Below are 15063 nucleotides of genomic sequence, written 5' to 3' on the forward strand. Positions count from 1 at the left end.
GTGTGTGTGTGTGTGTGTGTGTGTCTATATCCGATAAAGTATTTTCTCATTTAGATTAAGTCTTTGGAATATTTCTTTATTAATCCAGATTATGATCAATGTTTATATTGAAATTTAAACTTATTTTTATAAGAATCTCTGTATTCTTGCCTAAGTCAATTATTACATGCTTCTGGTTCTTGTGGATACTTGAAGTCATATTTTTACAATTTAAATTTTGCAGTTGGTTGGAGGTATGCTATTAAGTTGTTACATCATGGTTTATTTGGAAAACTTGACAAATTCTTTTATTTATTTAATTAGTTTGTTTCTTAAATCTGTAGATTTTTTAATTAAGACAGTATTATTGGTAACTAAGATTTCACTGGAGGTCACTTTTTAGTGTATATAGTCGTCAAATTATAATGTTGAACACCTGAAACTTATAACGAAGTATACCAATTTTACTTCAATTAAACAAGATAATATTATTAGCAAATAAGTACAGTGCATCTTTCCTCTTCCAATCTTCACTATATATTTTTTCCAATGCCCCCAATGCAAATAATTCAATGATAATGGACATTCTTTTGTTGCTCTCAAAAAATATATTTTAAATATTTTTAATGAATATGTTTGCTGTGTTATTTGTATATAATCATTAACAAGTTAAGCAATTCTCTTCCAGTCTTTATTTATTAAGTATTCAAAGTCATAAATAAGTGTTAGAGTTCATTAAATAATTTTTCACATCATTTGAGGTGATCTTATATGTGTGCATTGTCTATTAATTTTCTAATTGATATTCTTGGGCTCTCTGATGTGGAAAGAGCTTTTTATATACAGGATAAATATTACTTGACCATAATGTTTTATTATTTAATATACTGTTAAATTCAGAATATATAGTTCTTAAAATGTAAGAATTCAGTTGAATCAATATTGACAAGTGAAAAGGATTTCTATTTTTTTCATTATAATCTACACAAACCAATACAACGCTTTTATCATCTCTCTTTTTTTTTTTTTTTCCTAATTCTGTAATTTGCACTGAACTCATCCTAGGCTTTCAGTATAGCTCTCAAGTTAGAACTTCATTTGCTTTGCACTTCATTTGGTTTATATTTTATTCTACATTTATTTCTACATTCTAGATATATTGAGAATCGTTAACATTGGAACAATGAATTGAATAATTAAAATGTTGGTAAACTGAACTAAAGCCTGTCTATAAAAATCTGTTATCTGTTAGCAGTGCATTTTTTCCTTTAACACAAATTGATAAGAAAGCTACAAATATCCACCACAATTGTGAAAGCAAGCAGACTATTTCAGCCATCCATAGTCTTAGCTAGAATTTAAAATAAGTAATGAAGCAGCAGTTGGAATTGATCAACTTTAAGAGTCACTGGAATTTAAATGTAGAGTCTCATTAATATGTGTTTCCCTTCAGTTGGGGACACTGGTCAAATATAGCCTCAAAGTGATACAAGATCCCCACCCAAAATTCAAAATATAGTTCTTCCTGTGACTATACCTTTTGGCCTAATTCGCCCATACAGAGAACAGAACCATGTTCTCCAATTCCTTTGTTATTATTATGCTAGGATTTTGGCAAGAATGTAATACAAACATAATCTAGATTATGCAATGGATAGCAAAGAAATAAAGACCCTTTCATTATAAGTCTATAAATTACTTAAAACAATATTGAACTATGTGACTCTTACCTAGTAAATACTATTAGAGATGAAGTGAGAAAAATTCATCTAATTATGTCTGAAATGATACATCACAACTGCCAAAAAGTTTATTTATAATAAAGATTAATTTTTGTTGTGCCACTACTTAAAAAAATGGAAAACACATGCAAAATTTAATCTGTTATAAGCATTAATTAATTTAGCTATTTTCAGACTAATTTTTGCCTATATATGTCAAGTTTACACAATTTTCTTTTCAAAATTTAGACTTCTATGCTGAAAATATCTATAATGTTTAATTATTATTTATGAATTTACAGAATAAATTAAAACATACAAAGATTTTATTTCTGTATGTTCATAGAAATGTTTTTAAAGAATTTATTAGTTGTCAAAATAAAATTTTGACTGATAATGGATGTTTTATTTAGTTCTTTTTTGAAAAACAATAAATTTCCTTTTGCTTTGAAATATATTTTTGAAAAATTCCAACAAGAAGTAAATTAGCTCATGCCATTTTTGGTGTCACTTCTAATTTTGTGATGAGCTTCAAAATTGATGCAGGGGAAAATTTGTATGGTGAAAGTATTTTTTGCCAAAACATATATTAGCAGTATAAAAATTTGTATGGTGAAAGTATTTTTTGCCAAAACATATATTAGCAGTATAAAATGACTAAAGTAGTCATTTTAGAGATTTGATTAATTGGGATTATAAATATATATATAGATATAGATATATAGATATAGATATAGATATATAGATATCTCTCTATATATATATTTTTTATTTTTCATTGCTGTCATTTAACAGTGGATATAAATAGTGGTTATGATCAGTTTTTAACTATAGGATTAAAAAATATGAGACTTTTTAATTTTTACAGTGATTGATATATCTGTTTTTCTCCTAGTGCTTCTAGTCAAACCTGAGGGCATTCTGACATAGTTTAATGTTTATATTAGATGTAATGCATGTAAAATATTTAGGACAATTCAAGTCACATAGTGATCAAAAATACTAATATGATTGTCCATCCTTCTTTCTAAATAGTAGTAGTGGTGGTGCTGAAATAGTCTTATTTGAAGTACTAATATAACTACAGTAGTAATACCCAAATCAAGTTAATGCTCATGAGATTATTTTATGACTCTTCATTTTAGACATAAGTACACATGCTTGTTATTTGAAAATAAGTGAAAAATCCTCATTAAAAAGTTAAGAAAATAACAAAATAATTTTAATCTATATTTTTTTTATTACAATTGGGATTCCATATTATTTTGTATTAGTTTCAGATGTACAGCATAGTGGTTAGATATTTAAATAATTTATGAAGTGATTCTCCCCAATTTGTCTAGTACCCACCTGGCACTGTACATAATTATTATAATATTATTGATTATATTTCCTATACTATATTTTATATCTCCTAGACTATTTTGTAACAACCAATTTTTACTTTTTAATCTCTTCACCTTTTTCACCCATCTCTCCAAACTCCCTTCCATCCAGTAATCATCAGTTTGTTCTCTGTATCTATGAATCTGTTTCTGTTTTGTTTGTTTGTTTTGTTCTTTAGATTCTACATATAAGTGAGATCATATGATATTTGTCTCTCTTTGACTCATTTCACTTAGCATAGTACCTTCTAAGTCCATCCATGTCGCAAAAGATAAGATTTTGTTCTTTTTTTATGGCCAAGTAATATTCTGCTGTGTATATGTGCCACTTCTTTTTTGTCTAGTCGTCTCTTGATGGGCACTTAGGTTGCTTCCATTTCTTAGCTATTGTAAATAGTGCTACAATGAACATTGGGGTACACATATCTTTTTGAATTAGTGTTTTAGGTTTCTTTGGATCAATACCCAGAAGTGGAATCGCTGGGTCATAAGGTAGTTCTAACAAAATAATTTTTTAAATGATCTAACAACCAATGTATTCTTTAATGGTAATGGAGAAATTCCTTCTTGACTCGTATTTAAATCAACATATTTTTTGTAAGGTAAATTCTATATAAGAGTAGAAGTCACTCTTTTGTATTGACATGATTGTTCCTATACAGCACAAACCAATGGTCAGTAATGTTCATGACTTTTAAGAAATCAGGATAATTTTGTACTTTCAAATTGACACAATATGAGAGTTCTGGTGCTTTTAATTGCGACTTTTCATAAAAAAAATAATTATGTAGGAACTCTAACTACAATGATCATATGCCTTAATATTCTTAAAATCCTTCCTATTAAACTATTTAATTCTTTCAGAAGTTCTCTATTCTTTATTCAGTTATAAACATAAATATTTTTCTACTATTATGAGTGCCTTGACTGTTAGTTGTTGTTGTTTAGGATGTTATTCCTATTTATTTGGCAAACATTTTTTACTGATATTAATATTTGAATATATGTGTTATATAATAATAAAGAATAATGATATTGGCAACTTTATATGTATATATGCACATATGGGTATGTGTTTGTGTATATAGACATGTTTATGTGCATATGTATGTGTGTATATATATTTTTCTTTCTATCAACTAAATTTGAGCTGAATAATTGAAAAACTTCTGAATTAAGATAGTTTAATCTGGATCCAAACTAACACCTCTGATGATAAAAGAAAAGCAGGAATAATTTCATAAGACCTTTGACTTCTAGTAACAAAAACATGAAGGAAAAAGATGAAAACTATTTTGACTTATCAGTCATATTTTATTTTTCTCCAACAATGATTTTTATTTTCTTTCTGCTGACAAGAAAAAAAAAGTGCTTGGTTCCAACATTAAAGAACATATTTTATTTATAGCAAGACTGGCTTGAAATTCTTCATTTTAAATCCCTGCTGAACTTTAAAGAGACCTTTAAAAACTCAATTACATTTATTCTAGGCTTTTACCCCAGCTTTCAGAGTCCAGAATTCTAATGCTTGGAGAAAAGCAACCAGTGCTAAAATCTACTGGACCATATAAAAGTCTTAAATAAGAGTTGTCCCTAAACTTTGATTGTCAAAAATATTGACAGGATTCCTTTCTTTGGGAGAAAATGTTGGGTATATTCAAATAAAAATGATTGCTCATTGTCCCACGTGAAATAATTCCACGTTGGGATAACTTGTTACTAGACAAATCAAAACAAAAAACAAAACAAACAAACAAACAAAAACTCCACTTCTGCCATGGCAATTTATTGGAGTAAATTTTTAAGGATTAATTTTCAAAATCATTAATCAAGTTAGCATTAGAGTAAACTAAATAACTCCTGAACAGTTATTTTTATTATTATTTTTTGTTAGAGAGCCTTTTCTAAAAGATAGCCAAGCAGCCATAAGTCCATATGGATATTACACTTCTATTTTACTTTTAACTGAATTTAGAAAATGGATAAAAAGTGTATTTATAATTAATGAAGACAAATAATTGTTGTAAGTTAATTTATCATAGAGATCTCCCAAGGAATGTAACTAATCACATAAGAAGGCATTCTTCTTGGCTATTTTATTTCTTAGAAACTTTAAGTAAAGGACTACTTATGTTTATTTTTGTATCCAGGTAAGGCCTGTAATTTTGATAGTAAAATGAGAAGGTATTAGTTAATAAAACATAATATTTTTGAAGATAATATAGTTCTCAGTAGAAGACTTAGGCTACATATGAAAACTGTAAATGCAGCATTTAAAAAATTCTAATTTTGAAAGCAGGTCAAAAATTTGTGCTGAAAATTTCCAATCTTTAATTATTTTTTTTAAAATCCTTTAGCATTTTCTGTCTTATTTTCACAAGTACAAGTAAATTTGTTCTTATGTCTAAAAAATTGATTTTAATCAAGTTTACTCCAGAAAGTCTTTATATAAAAAAAAAAGATCAAACAACACTTGGATAAAAGCTTTTCTTTAAAATTAATAATCAGTGTAATTCCTGAAGGTAGTCTTTATTGTTTGATTTTGTTTTCCTCTCATAAACACTTATTGGCAACTTGTAAGGGTCAGGCATCAAGTAATATATTTGCAACATATAAATGAAAATAAATCCATTCTTCAAGTAACTCATAAGACAGGTTTCCCAGAGAGATAATTAAAATAAAATAAGATAAGTACAGTCATAGAGATATTCAAAGAGTATTGGGAAATATTCATAAGGAGAAGAAGAGAAAGAAATAAAAGAGAATATATTAGGTTAGGAATGTATTAGAATGTGATGACACAGCTGTATCTTAAGAAGGAAGTAGAAGTTAACTGGGGAAAAAAAAGAGACAGGTAAAGTACTAAAAATATAAATTTAAAGACCTGGGAAACAAAAAAGTTTGTGTAGAGAACTATAAGATGTCTAAGATTAGAATATAAAGTGTTCAATGGAGTCGTCAGAGATGAAATGGGATATTGGGTAGAAAAGAGTTGACAGAACCTCATATGCTCCCTTGGGAACTTTTGTCCAGGAGAATTTTAAGCAGAATAGTAAAATGGAATGTTTAATGTTTACTTTTCTCTCATTCTAGTTAATGTAAGGACGGATATGAAGAATTATAGAAGACCTGATCCTACATACCTGCCAACATTTTTCTGATATACCTTTTTGTGTAGTAGAGGTTAAAAAGTTAAACATTGCATTTTCCAAACTTCTCTTCAGATAGTCTTCATGACGTGATTTTGGTTCTGTTTCATTAGTTTCCATATAGGACTTGAGTCACAACTAGTTCAAGTGCCGTAGTTGGAAAATACATGAGAGTCATCCATTAGAGCTAGAACCGTGACAGACACAGCATTATCTATTTGATTCAAAGATTATAACTAATGGAATGTGACTCAGGGGTCAGCAGTTAGAGTAGCAGTTTTCTGACTGAAAGAGAAGCAGCACATCCTTTGGTGGGCTAGTTCTGTGGATATGAATTTTATTTAAAAACCATTTCTAAAAACAAAAGTATCCCTCTCTCTCTAGCCTTTGATGATTATTATGGATTATGGATACAAGAGTATTCATGTTAAATAAATAACTTTTGATATAAAATAACTAGAGAGTTTTATATTATCTGTATGTTATCCTGAGTAATATACTCAGACTAAATTTTTTTCTTAAAAAAATGACCCCAATTTAATTTGGAGAAGCAATGTAGCCAACTATAAAACTATACTCATTGGCCTATATTGCAGTTATAATGGCTTCGCAACACAAGGTGAGCCAATTAGGCACAAGCACAAGTCTACTGGAAAATTCTGCTAAAGTTTTATGGTCATAATATGCCTACCTTCTATTGCCCTTTGCATTATCTTTTTTTTTTAACTTCTTTTACTGATTAAAATGCGTCTTAATGTCTGTATATATAATTATCATAATGTGGCCCCGCAGAAAAAGGCTAAGAGAAATACAGAAATCTTGGCCCTGTCAGCTTTGACTTTTGGATCAATGCAGTGATCTCTTTCTGGACATCTTAGGACATTAGATAGGGGGAAAAAGAGACATTTTTAAGCTACTGTCAGATCTTCTGTCACTTGTGGATCATAACAAACACAATCCTTTAATGGATATGAGATTTGTCTGTTTTATTCACCAGTCTTAGTTGCAAGCAACAGAATCTGACTCCGCATGAGTAAGTAAAAACAAATTCAGTAAAAGGATATTAGGTCATTCAGATATTTTCCGGAACTATGCCTAAGAACACATATTACAAATGACCCAAAGATGAACTATTGCTGCTGTCCAGCTGTTGCCCAACTAAAGCTATTTCCTTGTCAAGTGTTCAATTAACAGAATACCAGACTGTCATCTCTGCTACCATCAAGACCTGATAATTTGACCATTACCCAAAATTAGTATCATGAAGCCTCCATCACATTGCTGGTTTCCAGTCTTAAATATGGAGTGTTTCTGATTTGACAATCTTCATTTCCAAGTTTGTGTACTACTAGACAATGATTTCAAGAATTTCTATTTATGGGTTTTACTTTGACATGCAAGACCATAAAGCTGGGAATTTTCCAATTATAACTAAAGATATTCAACCTGATAGGTAGTCAGAAATATGACAGAGATATTCTACACTGTATATAATAGTTTTATCTTTAGATTGACAGTAATTTACATTACTAAATTTGTGTTTAGGTTAAGCATAAAATAAGAATTTGATATTCTTGATCTTAAAAATATATTGTTTATGTAATTTATGAATTTTCCAATACTGAAATAATGAGAAACATAATCATCTACATGCAAACATACATATACATACACACAAAAATCTAAACCATTAAATTTTTCACATAATAAATAAAAAAACTAAATCATATATGAGATAACTAGATAATCAATATGAACTAATGTACAGCATGATGACTGTAATTGTTAGTAATATATTATATACTGGAAATTTGCTAAGAAAGTAGATTTAAATTGTTCTTAACACCAAAAATAAGGGGAGGTGTTAAATATGTGAGTTAATGATATATCAGTTAACTTGCTTGTAGTAATTAGAAACAAGGTAGAAAAAATCAATAAAAGAACTTTATTCTTAGATACAATATCATTTATAGGAAAAAAAATGATTGTACTTTATAGTCCCCACATAAAATAAAATTATCTAGCTTGAATGAAATAGTTGGCTTAAAGTTACAAAGACAATCTGATGGTAAGTTCATATTTATTTGAAATACCTACCCAATAGTTAAGGATAAAACTATAGTAAAATTTTTTAAATTTCCATGAATAAATGTTAATTTCAGTAAGAGAGATTTTAGATTCTATAAGAAGTCAGTAGTCATTGTTTAGTAGTTACTTCAGTCTTAGGTTAAATCCTAAATTTCTAGTATCAGCAAACAAATTTGGGATATTCATAGAAAATGATTGAAAGAAAATAACCCAATATTGCTCAATAAATCTAATATGATGGTTTCTAATATTGCTATAAAAACTTATGTCCAGAGAATATTCCATTTACTCTTTATTTAAATTAGATTCAAATACCTGTGACAGAAATCTTTACATTCGACCTTAAAAACAAACAAAAAACAACAACAACAAAAATAAACGCTAGCATTCCACTCTAATAGTTTGGCAAATAATACCATAAGAACATTTTAAAAATCAAATATTGAATAATTAATTGCTAAAACAGTAATGTACTTCTAAGTATAAAATTCACTGAGAATGACATAAAAAATGGACTTGTATTCCTCAAAATATGAAGCCTTTATATTCATATCTGATTCACATACTTATATTTGTTACAAGTTATAATTATGTTGAAAGGCAGTTGATTCTACATAGATGTGGAATATATATTTTGTAGTGTGTATGTGTGTGTGTGTGTGTGTGTGTGTGTGTGTGTAAGTAAAGAGAGAGCTTTGTGTGTGTAAAACTTAATATTCATATCTAATATGTTGCATATCAAATAGTTTCCATGTCTTGATGTCTCCATTTACTATTTTTGTACTACTAAAAGTTTTTAAAATTTTTTAATTATTATTTTCTGATGTTTTGTTGTTATTTTGAAGATTTTTACTCAGAGCTCAGGTTTAATGTAGGTTAATCAACTTACCTGTATGCATTTGTGTCAGAGAGAATTAGCAATTAGAATACATGCTGTATAAAATATGATTTGCTCAGACTCTGATGCGGAAATTTGAAAATCATCCTTTATAAGTTGCAAGAGCGGGCTTTTAACATATTCGTGAGGAAATTTTCTATTTGATTGGCAATATCATTTAACTATATCTTTATAACAAATATAAGTGTGTTTCCATTCAGGTTTATGTCAAACTCTTAATTATTTTTAATAAGGAGAGGACATCAGTGTAACTGTTTATATGTGCCACTGCATAATCATTTCGATGTTTTGCAGTGTATTACACAGAAATTATTTCATTTTTCTGAATTATCTCTGATGATATTATATAAAATTCTACAAGAGAATGATTATGAATTCAGTAATTGAAAAGTTATCAGTTCATCATTTTCTATTTTACTTTGTAAATCAAAGTAATAATTGAAGTTTAATTAAAACAATTATGTTGATTCCTTAGGCATGTACATTTGTTTTGCTTTACTTCTGTTTATACTGTTATTATCCTAAATTTATTTTTACATGAAATTATTTATTTATTTTTCCAATATTTTAGAAAACCACAAGTGAGTTATGATATTAGGTTCTGAATAAAATTAGTCTTAATATCACAATAGCTTTCCTCTTGATGTGTTAGTGTATTTCATACCTAGTAGAATATATATTAATTAGGTAAAAGAACAAATTATCAGTTCTTCTTGATAATGGTAAAAAGAACAAATGATATATACATAGATAAGACCAGCTTTCTGCAAGTATAATTTCATTGCAATTTGTGTGTAGTAAATCAGTTAATCATGAGAATAGGTTGCCCCCCCTGCCCCCGCAATGTTTTCAAAGGCCCATCAATCTAAATGTAAATTAATATAAAATGAGAAGGATCTTAGAATTCATTTCAGTTTAATAACAAACGTGCATGGACATGTTCATTTAGTCTAAATAATGGAAAACTCGGGATAAAACTCAAGTAATGATTCTTCTGTCATTATTTAAGGAAAAATGAGAATTTCTGGAAGGCATGGGAATTCTTGAAATTATTAACGTTCTTTCTAAAGTATTCTATATTTTCTTTAGATAAATGTATACCGATTAACTCTTCAAAATTCAACTATTTATTCTGAGTGCATAAAAAAAGCACTTCCTAGGCAATGATGTTGTTACATGGCAGAATTACAAGTCCCCAACTTGTGTTCTCACATAAATAACAATTTAGTAGTCATCCACAAGCAAAATTTCTTGGTAGTAGCTTTGGGATCCAGGTAGGAAATTGCAAAACCCCAGTGAAGACCAGTGATGAGAAGAGCTGCTTTAAATCTGTGCTCATGTGGCAGGCTTGCCAGTGTAGTACTGCCTGCAAATGGAAAGCAGCCCATCTCCCAAGAGATTTGGCTCTAGCCCCACTAGGCTGTTGTTAGCAACCAGCCCCGTCTGCCAAGGGACCCAGGAATAGTCACACCTAGCCATACCCCTGATAACAGTCCCAGGGGCTGCAGATCTGACCACAGATCCTGAAGTGGCTCTGTGACCTGGCTCCTACTCCACTATATCGTGGTCCCAGAGGCAGTCCTGCACAGCCAGGGTCTCGGCAGAGGACTGCTCAGGGACCCAGAAGAAACTACACCAATCTATTCCTTTGTTCCAGGCCCACTGTCTGTGGACTCAACTGTAGCCCCAAAGTAACTCTGTGACCTGACTCCAGCCATGCTCAGCTATGGTCTCAGAGGCAGTCTCATTCACTTGGGGATCTGGCAAGAACTGTGCCTATCCAATCCCCCGGAAACAAGCATGGCAATCGCAGACCCGATGGAGACCTGGTAACAGCCATGTGACCTCACTCCAGTCCCACTTGATTCAGACCCCAGGTGCAGTGTCATCAGTCTAGGGACCTGGTCAATAGGTACATGAAAAGGTACTCAACATCACTAACCTTAAGGGAAATGCAAATCTAGACCACGATGAACTTTAACCTCACACTTTTTCGAATGGCCATTATCAAAAACACAAGAGATAACAAGGGTTGGCAAGGATGCGGAGAAAGGGAAAGCCTTGTGCACTGTTGGTGGGGATGTAAACTGTGACAACTGCTGTGGGAAACAGTATGGAGGTTCTCAAAAATTTAAAAATGAAACTACCATATGATCTAGAAATCCATCTTTGGGATATTTATTCAAAGGAAATAAAACTATTATTTTAAAGAGCACTACTGTCTTCATGCCGGAATTTTTCACAATAGCCAAAGCATGGAAAGAATCTCAGAGTTTGTCAATGAATGAATGGATAAAGATAATTTAGAGATATAGATAGATAGATACATACATAGATACATAGGTACATAGATAGATATTGATATAGGTATAGATTTCCACTGTGTATATATATTTTCATATATATGTGTATACAATGGAATATTATTCAGCCTAAAAAAGAACAAAATTCTGACATTTGTAACATCATGAATGAATCTGGAGGATATTATGCTAAGTGAAATAAGCCAGGCATAGGAATGACATATGCTGCATAATCTCATTTTTGTGTTGAATCTAAAAAAAAAAAAAGAAAAAGAAAAAAATCAAACTCATAAAAACAGAGAGAAGAATGGTTATTGAGGACAGAGAGGTAGGGAAAATAAGAGCATATTGGTCAAATGATACAAACTTTCATTCACAAAATGAGTAAGTTTTAGAAATTTAATTTACAGCATGGTGACTACAGGATATTGTATACTTGCAATTTGCTAAGATAATAGAGTTCAACTGTTCTTAAAAAAAATGTAGCTATGTGAGGTGACAGATATGTCAATTAACTTGATTGTGGTAATAATCATTTAGCAATGTTTATGTATATTATATATTAAAAATCATCTTAAATATATAAATGTATAAATGTACACCTTAAATATATACAATTTTTATTTGTCAATTATATCTTAATAAAACTGGGAAGGGGTTAAAGAAACAGCTTTTCTTAATATTGAAATTATATAATTAACATTAGTTATGGTATGGTGTTTAAAAATTCATATATATGTAAATGTTTAAAGCAACAGTGATTCTATTAAAGTATAAAAACAAATATGACTTAGATATAAAGAAAAATAAGTCATTAATGGAAAGATTCATACAAATATGCTATGATCCACTTTATCCGTTTATTTGGAGCTAATTTATATATTTGAGTTTTCATTTTGTGCCAGACATTGTTTAGAAATTGTGATACAGACAGAAAAAAAATAAAAATTTCTTCCTTCATGAACCTTACATTTCATTTGCAAACCCTCTTCTTGCAAATCTATCTATATCTGTATCTGTATTTGTATCATCTGTATCGGTATGTATCTGTATCTGTATCCGTATGTATCTGTATCTGTATATATATATCTGTATCTGTATGTATCTGTATCTGTATCTTTATCTACCTGTATCTCTATCTGTATCTATATCATCTGTATCTGTATCTATATCTATATCTATATCTATATCTATATCTATATCTATATCTATGTCTATATCTATATCGGTGGTGAGAAGTCAAATAAAAATAAGGAAGAATAGTGGAATAGTATGCAATAGTTTGTTGGCCTGGAAAAATGGCTCTACTATTTACTAAGAAAGAAGACACTGAGAGTTGTGTTTCAGGATGGAGGAATGAGGACCAGGAGCCAGGTGTTGGATAATTTAACTCTGAGGTCCTTATGAACTCAGAACAAATAATAAAATTGTAAAGCAGGGAACATTGTTTGCATTTTAATTTCATTTTCAATCTCTTATTTCTTATCCACAATTCAATATCACTGTCCAAATGATATTAAGTGCTATCCATCTTCTGCTTCAGAATAGAAAATTTTATATCTTCTGTTTCCTCTTTATATGTCACACATATACACATACATACACACATACTTTTTACCTAGTTATTCTCCAAACCTCAAGCCACATTTTCTTCCATTATTTTGATGTTCTTTAAACATATTGTCTTTATTCAAATTTACTTCATTCCTTCTCATAGAATTTGCATAATTTTAAGTTCTTGGACTATTAGAGTTGCTTTCACTAATATAAATTTAATTGAGTACTATTCCTAGGTTTATCTGTATTGGATTTGTTGAGTGATGCATTTAAAAATTAGCTATGAAAATCCTGATATTTTTGCAACAGATAATTAAATCAGAATAAACTTTAAAGGTGTAATTTAAAATGCATTTCAGTTTCTTAGTATATTTTTAGAGCTCCCATAAAGTTCTAAATTCTGGATTTTAGGTGACTCATAACAAAAACGTTATCTTAAACTGCAAAGAGGTTTATTTTCTACTAATTATACTTTTCTATTTTCTTATTCCTATGTCATTAAAGTATATTGAACTTACCACAGCTTTTCTAAAATGTATTTTTACAAAAATAATAAAACATAAATCACTGTCAGCAAAGAAAACAAATAGGATTACCAAATAAATATTGAATATAATATATTTATATTATCAGATATTTGTTGTTTAATTTAGATTCAAATTTAAATGCCTGTCTTGTTTTCTAAATCTAGAAACCTTAGAAAATATCATATCAACCCATATAAAATTTAGTGAAGCTTTAATATATGACCACTTTATAATTTAGCAACCAATACAAAGTATACAGCCATAAAATCTAATTTCCTTTTTTTTCTTAAAAAATGACACCCTAAATAAGTAGAGCATCTGCATGTATTGTTCAACTGGTCTAAAAATCTGTCAAGTTCCCAATGAATTTAGTACTGTCCTGAATTTGACCATATTAAAATACATAACTATTGATGTAGTTTTAAAAATAAAAACTGCAGTATTCACCTTATTGCTTTAAACTTTCGATTCTATTTTATGACAGCGTGAAGCTGATTAATTCATTCACTTGACAAATACTTTTTGAGCATCTATCATGTTTCATTTTCTCAACAAATTCAATACTCCTTCCCTTCAGCTTCAGATAGCAAGAAGAAAAAAGACCTTTCTGAATGAACATTGAATTCTGTCCCCTAGTAAAGACATGTTGAAGTTCTAACCTCCAATACCTCAAAATGTGACCTTATTTGGAAATAGGATATTTATAGAGGTAATCAAGTTAAAATAAGGCTATTAAGGTGGGCTCTAATTCAGTGTGGTTGGTGTTCTTCCTAAGGGGAAATTTGGACACAGAAATAATGTAGACAAGTAAGGCAAGGTGAAGAAACACAGGAAGAATTCCATGTGAAGTTGGAGGCAAAGACTGAAATTATACTGCCACAAGCCAAGAAATGGAGTGGCAACCAGAAGCTAAAAGAGGTAAAAAAGGAATCTTCTTCTCCAGATTACAGGTGGAGTATGGTCCTACTGACCCCTTTATTTTGGACTTCTATTCTCCAGAACTGGGAGACACTAAATTTCTGTTTTGGTGCTTGGTTATGGCAGCCTTAGAAAACCAATAGAAAGCCACATTCAGACTATATAACTTACTCTCTTAGACCAGGCCAAATTTATTCTAGGCATTTTACATTAGGTAATATTATGCAATATTAAATCATAATATTCAGAGTTCTTATGTATTTGCATAATTTGCCCGGCAGAATATACATACTTGAGAAGTTACTCTGTAGCATATTTTTTCATTTGCATATTTTTATTAAATATTATTGAATGCTTATACTACTCCAGCTACTTTTCAAGGTTTTATAGGAAAATCTGTGAAAATAATAATAGTAATGATAATAATAAAAGAGCTAAACATTTTTGAAATCAGGGAGATTTAATTAAAGTAAATTCATCAAATAATGGCCCAAAAGAGATTTAATATAAATAATATGGAAAGTAAAATAAGACATTT

The sequence above is a fragment of the Pteropus vampyrus genome, unplaced genomic scaffold (genome assembly GCF_000151845.1).
Source record: "Pteropus vampyrus isolate Shadow unplaced genomic scaffold, Pvam_2.0 Scaffold27, whole genome shotgun sequence".
NCBI classification, from domain to species: Eukaryota; Metazoa; Chordata; class Mammalia; order Chiroptera; family Pteropodidae; genus Pteropus; species Pteropus vampyrus.